Source organism: Tupaia chinensis, unplaced genomic scaffold, assembly GCF_000334495.1.
Source record: "Tupaia chinensis unplaced genomic scaffold, TupChi_1.0 Scaffold000708_1, whole genome shotgun sequence".
NCBI classification, from domain to species: Eukaryota; Metazoa; Chordata; class Mammalia; order Scandentia; family Tupaiidae; genus Tupaia; species Tupaia belangeri.
In genome coordinates, this window is record NW_006160231.1 from 666,928 (window position 1) to 675,413 (window position 8,486).

The 8,486-nt window shown below is 49.9% G+C and overlaps 1 non-coding gene and 1 pseudogene across 1 annotated transcript; one reads left to right on the forward strand and one right to left on the reverse strand.

Moving 5' to 3' along the window:
• The window catches only part of LOC102474470 (non-POU domain-containing octamer-binding protein pseudogene), a 17,109-nt pseudogene that overhangs the window by 6,990 nt on the left and 1,633 nt on the right, over nucleotides 1–8,486 (reverse strand).
• LOC114010090 (U6 spliceosomal RNA) lies at nucleotides 7,071–7,178 on the forward strand. The gene has a single exon (XR_003551477.1). It is a non-coding gene; the product is annotated as a U6 spliceosomal RNA (small nuclear RNA).

The window sequence follows — 8,486 nt, forward strand, 5'->3', positions numbered from 1 at the left end:
AGGCATGGAGGGCAACCGTGGATGCCAGGGACAATGGGGGAGGAGGATGGGACATAGCAGAGGGTGGGGGATGGGGAATCAAGGATGGCAAAACAAAAGGCAAGGTATGCAGGACGTAAGAATTAGAAAATTATTTGCTGAGAACATGTATGTTGATGTGCTTGATTGAGCCAATGCACAGTGTATTTTGGATGGAAAATTCATTTGTGTGTTGTGATAGTGTATAGTGAATTAATGTAGAAAATGAATAAATTAAAAAAAATAGTTAGGTTTACTGAGCACGTACTGTGTGCTGGGCGCTTTACGGGCAGTGTGCCTCTTGATTTTCCTACAACCCTGCGAGGCACATATTATTATCCCCACTGGTTTTACCAGATGAGACAAGAAGGGCTCAGAAAAGGTAAATACTTTTTTTTAATTGGTACCCAGTTAAGAAGTAGCAGGGCTTGGTAGGAGCATGAGCAAAGGCCGTGTGAAGTCCAGGCCATCTGGATCTTGCTGAAACGGACAAGACACTGGGGTCAGATGGCGTGGTGGTTAAGAAGGCGCTGGATCTGCACGACAGTTCAATTCCCGGACCTGGTGTTTTGAAAATCAGGCCAATCATGTGAGCTTGCACGCCCAAAACCTCAGAGGAGAATGGAGGAGAAGGGATTGCTGTGTGGCCATCTCCCGTGGGGGATGATTTCTCAGTTTCCCTCTCACTGTCTCTTTCTCTCTCTCTCTCTGGCAAGCAAACACACCCTATGGCCAAACACACACACACACACACACACATGTGCCCAGATCCTGAAAGGGTCCCTGACACCTTGGCATGCCACACTCAGCTTTCACAGATAATGAAACCCTCCTCAGGGTAGACCTGCTGGAAGATTTCTGAAGAACAACATCTTGCTTATAACATTCTCCTGACCTGACTGGGTAGGGCCAGGAGTGGGTGTGAGTCCAGAATAATGCAAGGATAGGAGGCAGGGGCAAGTGGCGGGGGAGATGCTGTGGGTGAGGAGGGAAGGGCAGCAGCCTGTAGGTATGCTGGCTTCCTGGAACCTGGTGGTCAGGCCTTGGGGCTTTCTCAGACAATGGCTGCTCTCCCGCTGTGTGTGGGGGGTGGGGAGTCTGGGTTTCCTCCAAGAGAGGGCTGTCAGCTGCGGCTCTGGGGACAATGGTCCTGCTGCCAGCAACTCCTCCCTCTCTGGCCCTGCCTGAGCCCCCTCGCCTCTGCCTCTGAAACCCTCCCCTGGTCTTCCAGTAGCTTCAAGCCCCTTTGGGCCTGACACAAGGCACCCAGCTAAGGCTTGACGCTGGGGCCCCTGGGCTGGGTCACTTGTCTCAAACTCTCACAGGTTGGATGGAGGCCCAGTGTCCTCCTAGGCAGGGGGGCCTCAGGCAGTCGGAGGAGCGAGGCGCCTTGGCCTCTAAGAAGGGCTTCCCACAGATGGACGGGGAATGGTGGGCTCTGGTACTTTCTCTTAGAACTGACCAGCGTGGGGTAATATTTGTGACAGAGGGTCAGGAGGAGAAAGGCAGGATTTAACGGCATAAGTACCCTGTGAGTTTAGCAGTCGAAACGTACAGGCGGGAGGCCCAGCGCCACACCTAGAAGGATTACCCAATGTCATGTTGTGGGAATCCTTCTACTTTTCCCTTCCAGACTTTCTACAATGTCCCAGATTTTCCACAATAAAAGAAGCAACACTTTTCTAAGAAAAACATGCATATTAAAAACAGAAGTTTCAGGGACCAGCAGACGGTGTAATGGTTACATCGCTTGATTCCCATGTAGTTAACTGCGGTTCGAGTCCCAGACCCGGCAGCTCAAAACATGTGCATGCCCAAAAATCGCAAGAGGAGGATGGAGAGGAGACTGCAGCATGGCTATCCCCGCTGAGGGGTGATTTCTCACTTTCTGTCTCTCTGGTGAGCGCATGTGCCCTATAGCAAAAAATCTCTCTCAGAAAAAAAAAGAAAGAAAAGATTCAACTGAAAACTTGCAACCAATAATACAAACATTAAGGTATAGTTAAAAGATTGGAAGGGAAAACATCCAAAATTTACCATGTGTCTTTCTAAAACGCTGTAGAGCGCGTGTGCTCGCCAGAAAGACAGAGACAGAGACAGAGAGAGAGAGAGAAAGCGAGAAAGCACTCCCCAGGGGGGATGGCCATGCCACAATCCCTTCTCCATTCTCCTTTCGGGATCTTGGGCACGTACACACACATGCCCAGCATGAGTTTAAGCCACTGGGTCCGGGACTCGAACTGCAGTCGACTACATGGGAGTCCAGCAACATAGCCATTATGCCAACTGCTGGTCCCCATTTATTACTTTTCTAACTGGAACACCCCGGGTCCACCAGCAGGCGAGTGCGAACCCAGGCTGGCTACCACCGATGGCCAAGTTCTTCACCCTCCCATACCCTTGGTAGTTGCCCTCGCCCAGGTACCTCCAGGGTGCAGATGAAGGTATGTGATATTGAGATAGTGGTGATGACCATGCTGACCCTGGGTGGTCCTAAGCCAATAAGTTGGTTTGTGTCTTTTTAAAAAAACAATTATTAAACTTCATTTATTATTATTATTGTTTAAATTAAAAACAATCAAATCGAGACTGGAGAGAGACAGAGAGAGAGAGAGGGAAAGTGAGCCTCCAGGTCTGGGACTTGAACCACTTTAGGCCATGTGGGAGTGCAGTGGCTTTAAGCACCACACCACCCACCAGCCTCCCATGTGTCTTTGTTTTTAACAGAACAAGTTTAGAAAGTAAAAGTGGGGCCAGCAAGTGGCATGGTGGTTAAAGTGCTAGATCCCCGATAGCTGACTCTGGTTCGACTTCTGGACTCCACAGCTTGAAAAGCCTACTCGGTGTTTTGCACGTGTGCCCAAAATCCCAAGAGAAGAATGGAAGAGAAGGGATTGTGAGTGCCCATCCCCTCTGGGGGATGCTTTCTCACATCCCCTCTCTCTTTCTGTCTCTCTCCAGTGAGTTTATGTGCCCTATAGTAAAAAACTTAGAAAAAAAAAAGCAAGAAACAAATAAATTTAAAAATAGAAAAAAACATAAAATGAAGAAATAAAGAAAGAAAACATGTTTGTACAGCTGGATAATGTGTGTTCTTTTAAAAGAATTATTTTATTTAGCTTTGCTTATTTATTTATCTATTTATTTATTTATTTTAATTTGACAAGAGAGGGAGAGAAAGTGAGAAAGCAAGCCACCAGGTCCGAGACTCAAACCGTGGTTGGCCATGTGGGAGTCCAGAGCTCTTAACCACCACATCACCTGCTGGCCCCCATGTGTTTATGTTCTAAGCTAAGTGTTATTGCAGAGTCAAAAAGGTACAAAAATTAAAAAGCATGTAAAGTAAAAACATTATAGTAAGCTGAGGTTAATTTATTATTGAAGAAAGAAAACTTAAAAAAGAAAATACTGTTATCACGTCCCAAGTCGTGCACAGGAATGTCCTCAGCATTCCCTCGCTGACCCACCCCGAGCAGCATCCAGGCCTCAGGTACGCTTCACGGTAAATGCCCTGCACAGGTGTACTGCTGAAAGGCACCCTAAGGGATCTCCTGTATGTAGACGTACTCCTCCTTAACTCCACTGTGGAGTGGTCCAATTTCCCCTTGGTAGTCTGGAGCCACCCCTCAGCCAACACTGTAATTCCCTTTGTTGCCTGTTAATTCAGAGGCATGAGGAGCCCAGTGCGGCCAAGCGGCAGCCTTAGCATCCAGTTCAATGGAACATTGTGTCTCCCAGTGGAAACATTCCTCTCTCTGGAACTAAGCTTTCTAGGCCAACATAACACCAGTCCGTGGGAACAGGAAGCAGAAATTTGCTAGTGAGTCACCAGGAGGGTGTGATGCCACCTTCATTTCCACCCCTTGATTCCTACACCCACAAATCATGGCTATGGAAAAGAGTACCGTGTGTGTTGGATGCTGACTCAGAGCATCTACGGGCTTCTGGAGAAACTTGCCCCAGCCCTGAAAGGCAGAGTAGTGCACCTAGCCGGAGCTGCAACTGAGTCTTCGTGGTCAGGCTTCCCTGTTCCATTGGGCCATTGCTTCAGGAGGTGGAGAACGTGGTAAGGCCAGAGTCCATACAAGTGGGTATATTAGGACGGTACTTCCTTGATCAGAAGCAGTGTTATGTCGGGTCCCAGTGGATAAGGCACTCTGTAAGTCCTCGGGTGGAGGTTTTGGTAGAGATTTGCATGTAGCGAAGGAGAGTCTGGTCCAGAGTCAGGGTCTATCCCAATAAGAACAAAATGCTGCCCTTTCCATGATGGGATTGGCCCAATGCCACCACCCTGCCCCTGGCCAGCAGGCAGATTACCCTGGAGAACGGTGCCCTGCCAGGGACTCAGTGTTGGTCTCTACTGTTGGCAGATTGGGTGTCCTGGCCTGCGGGACGTATCGGGCAGAGAACTCGAGCAAGGGGGCGGAGGTCTGGAACCGGCGCAGCGTCTCAGCACGGGAGCGAAAGAAGTATCACAGCTCACACAGTGTCACAGCTCTTGATGGTATGAAGGTTTCGCTCGTTTATTGAGGGCTAGAGCGCTTTCTTATATACACAAGGCAGAGGGAGGTAGGCGGGGTTTACAGCGGACCTAATTGAGGACCTGTCAGTTCTGTCTGAACCAGGAGGTCTGCGTTCCTGGTGTCTGTGTCAAGGTCGCACCGGCCATTTTAAGCAGTGAAGGTCATGGCAGCCATTTTGATGTGGGCGGCTCCCCACAATTGGGCACTTAGTGTGGGTGTAGCCCCACGGGCTTTGGTGAGTGGAAGAAGTTGGTGTCGCTGGCTCCATGCATGACCTCCCTACCACCATGGCCACTTCGTTCACGAGCCCATTGGGTGGCTAGAGAAAGAGGCTGACTAATACCCAGAACAAGTCATCCTATCCACTTGGTTATGAACGTCCTTCTCTGCTGAGGTCACGCTTTGCGAGGCATTGATGTGGGGACAAATATCTTCATGTTTTTACCCGTTCAGAGAGGTCTAGTCACATATCTCTTTCCCAGATTCCCTTAAACCAATTTTCAATTGTTCTTCCCAAGTCCCTGGAACATCAAACAAACCCCTGACCGTAGCCCATGAAACTGAACACTACCTATTTCATCTTCAAAACAAAGTGAACAGAAGGTTCTTGCTGGGAGTTCTGCCCCAGGAGGGTTTCCCTTCCCTACCGTCTTTCAGGACGGTCCCAGGAAGGGACCGTGCATGGTGGTGCCTGCAAAGAGCACAGAACCATCTGCGGACCAGGCTGGCTGCAGTGAACGCCCACAAGGGAGGCCACACACGTAGGCTGGGAGAGAGAGGGCAGTGCCACAGGAGTGGGGACGCTGGGCATCGGGGCCACTTCTTCATGCAAGTTGCCAGTGCCCTCAGAGCCTGCCTGCACCTGATCACTCATACTCCACTCTGTTTAAAGACAGAGTGTCGCAGTGTGTGTCAGCTCTGTGACAAGGTGGGTCCAGTGATAACTAGGATGCGATAGGTCTCAGGCTGCATTTCGTCTTGGTGGCCCATGGTTAAGCCTTCAGTCTCTACTATGGTCCAGTAACAGGCCGGCGTCTGTTTCTCAAAAGGGGAGTGATCATCTCCAGAGAGTAGCAGGGCTTTGCTTAAAGATCACGATGGGATTCATCTAGACGGGCCTGCCGAAGACTCCAGACAACCTCTCTATCTGCCACTGCTATTCCAAGTGCTGCCAGAGCAGCTGGATCATGTGACCCAAGAGGCAAAGCCGCTCGCTCGCGCAGCAGCCTGGCCCTGCGATAGAGCCTTCTCTTGCTCTGGGCGCCACTCGAGACGAGCTTCTCTTTGGTTGCCTGAAAAACAGGATGAGTATCACACCCAGGTGAGGGATGTGTTGCTCCAAAATCCAAAAAGACCCGCTAGGAGTTGTGCGCCACCTTTGGTTGTAGAAGGGTCCATGCAAAAAATGACTTCACCCTCGAAAGGCTGTCCCGATCCACTAACAGCGCTACCTAAACCCTGGAACTCTCACGGAGGGAGAAGGCTTCTGGACGTCTGCAGGTTTACCTTCTACTTTCTGATGCACAGCTGTCTTGGGCTAGGTCTGCAGTGGTTGCCGCGCCTTGCTCACTAGGTCCAGCCGGCATATCATCAGTGCAACGTACCGCTGCAGTATCTGGGGAAGGAAAGGCCATCGAGACTCCCGGGAACTAACTGACAGAGGACTGGAGAGTGGCTATGCTCCTGAGGCAGCAGTGAGGGTGCATTTACTGGCTTTGCTGAAAGAAAACTGCTTCTGGTGGGCCTTATTAACAGGCGTGTGGGGCCGGCAGGTGGTGTGGTGCTTACAGGAGCTGGACTCCCATGTAGCCGACTGTGGTTCGAGTCCTGGACCTGGCGACTTGCTTTCTCACTTTCTCTCTCTCTCAGTTCCACTCCGGTCAAATTAAAATAAATAAAGTTGAAAAAACCCCAACAGGTATGGAGAAAAGGGATTTGCCAGGTCAGTAGTTGCATACCGGGTGCTGGGGTACCTGTTAATGTGCTCTGACATAAAGCCCCACTGGTGTGGCAGCTGCGATTGGGATCAGCACCTGGCCGAGCTTCGGTGGTAGGGTCCTCTGTCGTTCTCAAAGGTCGTCTGTCTCTCGCACAGTCCAGACCGGCAGGTGGAGTGGGACCACTGTGGGATTACCACCTCCGAGCTGCGGCGTTACATGCAGAATCCTTCAGTGAGCCCTGGTTGATCAGATTCACCCAGGTCCAGCTCCATGTTCCTCCACCGTTATCTGACACCCTTAATGTCAATGTGCACGTGTGTTCTCCAGATTTCTGGCCGTATAGATAAACTCACTTAGTGTTGCACATCTTCTCATCACCTTCGTACCTCACCTGGAGGGACCTGCTGGGTCTTGAGTCTAGTTATGGGTCTGGAAGCACAGAGAGGTAGTGGTGGATCCTGAGGAGAATCAGCCATGGGTGATGTGGCAATTGCCTCTGTCCTTGGACGATGTGGGGTCAATCCCCTCAGATGGAGGCAGAGACGCCACTTCCCCTGGTAAAGAAGACTCATCAGGATTTAGGGACTCTATGCTTACCTCAGGAGCACACATGCTAAAATTGGAATGATACAGAGAAAATTACCCTGGCCCCTAGGGCAAAGATGACATGCAAACCATAGCAGAGTAACTAACTCTAGTCAGTGGTAATTCAATGTACATTTATTTATTTATTTAGGAGAGGTTTTTTTTTGGGGGGGGAGGGAGGAGAGGTTTTTGCTATAGGGTGCGTGCGCTCGCCAGAAAGACAGAAAGAGACAAAGAAACAGAAAGGGGGGTTGGCCACACATGGTCATGCCGCAATCCCTTCTCCTTCATTCTCCTCTCGGGATCTTGGCCACCGGGTCCGGGACGTGAACCACGGTCGACTACGTGGGAGTCCAGTGACATAGCCATTATGCTAACTGCTGGTCCCATTGGAGAGGTTTTTGCTATAGGGCATGTGTGCTTATCAGAAAGACAGAAAGTGAGAAATTAGCCCCCAGGGGGGTTGGCCACACTACAATCCCTTCTCTTCCATTCTCCTCTTGGGATCTTGGGCACACACATACATGCGCCCGGCGTGAGTTTAAGCCACTAGGTCCGGGATTCGAACCACGGTCGACTATGTGGGAGTTCAGTGACATAGCCATTATGCCAACTGCTGGTCCCTGTATATTTAAAAATAGCTGGTTGAAAGGACTTTGAATGTTCAGAACACAGAGTAGTGATAAGTGCTGGAGATGGCGGATATAATTTGATCATAACGAATTGAACTTATGCTTTGAAAAGCCACACTGTACCCCATAAATATGTGCAGCTATTATATGACAATTAAAATATTCAATAAAATAATTAGGAGCTCAGCGTCCCCAGCTTCACCAGGGTCTTCCCACACACCGCATCCCGATTTACGGGATCGCATTCTCCCCACTCGACGCTGTCACTTTGATAGCGGACACCGGCCTGGCTGAGCGCTCAGCTGGTGCTGCAACAGCTGGCCACAGGACGAGGCCCTTCAGGGGCACTTGGGGTCCTTGAGCCAGCTTTTCTTTCACTACTTTGTCCATGAGGAGCAACTGGCCAACCTCATATTTATAAGCTTTCCAAAAATGTTTGAGAGTATATAAACAGGGCCAGCCCTGTTGCCTAGTGGCTAAGGGAACCAAACCCCACAGCCAACTATGGTTTGAGTTATGGACCCAGTGGCTTGAAAAAACATTCTGGGAGCATGTGTGTGCTCCAAATCCCAAAAGGATGGAGAAATGGAGGAGCAGGGTCATGGTGTGACCACACTGCGTTGGGGTTACTTCCTCATCCTCCCTTTCTCTGTCTCTTTCTGGTGGACTTTCATGTCCTCTGGTAGATTTCATATATGTGTGTGTGTATATATATATATATTTTTTTTTTTTTTTTTTTGGAGGGGTTTTCGCTATAGGGTATGTGGGCTCACCAGAAAGATAAGAAG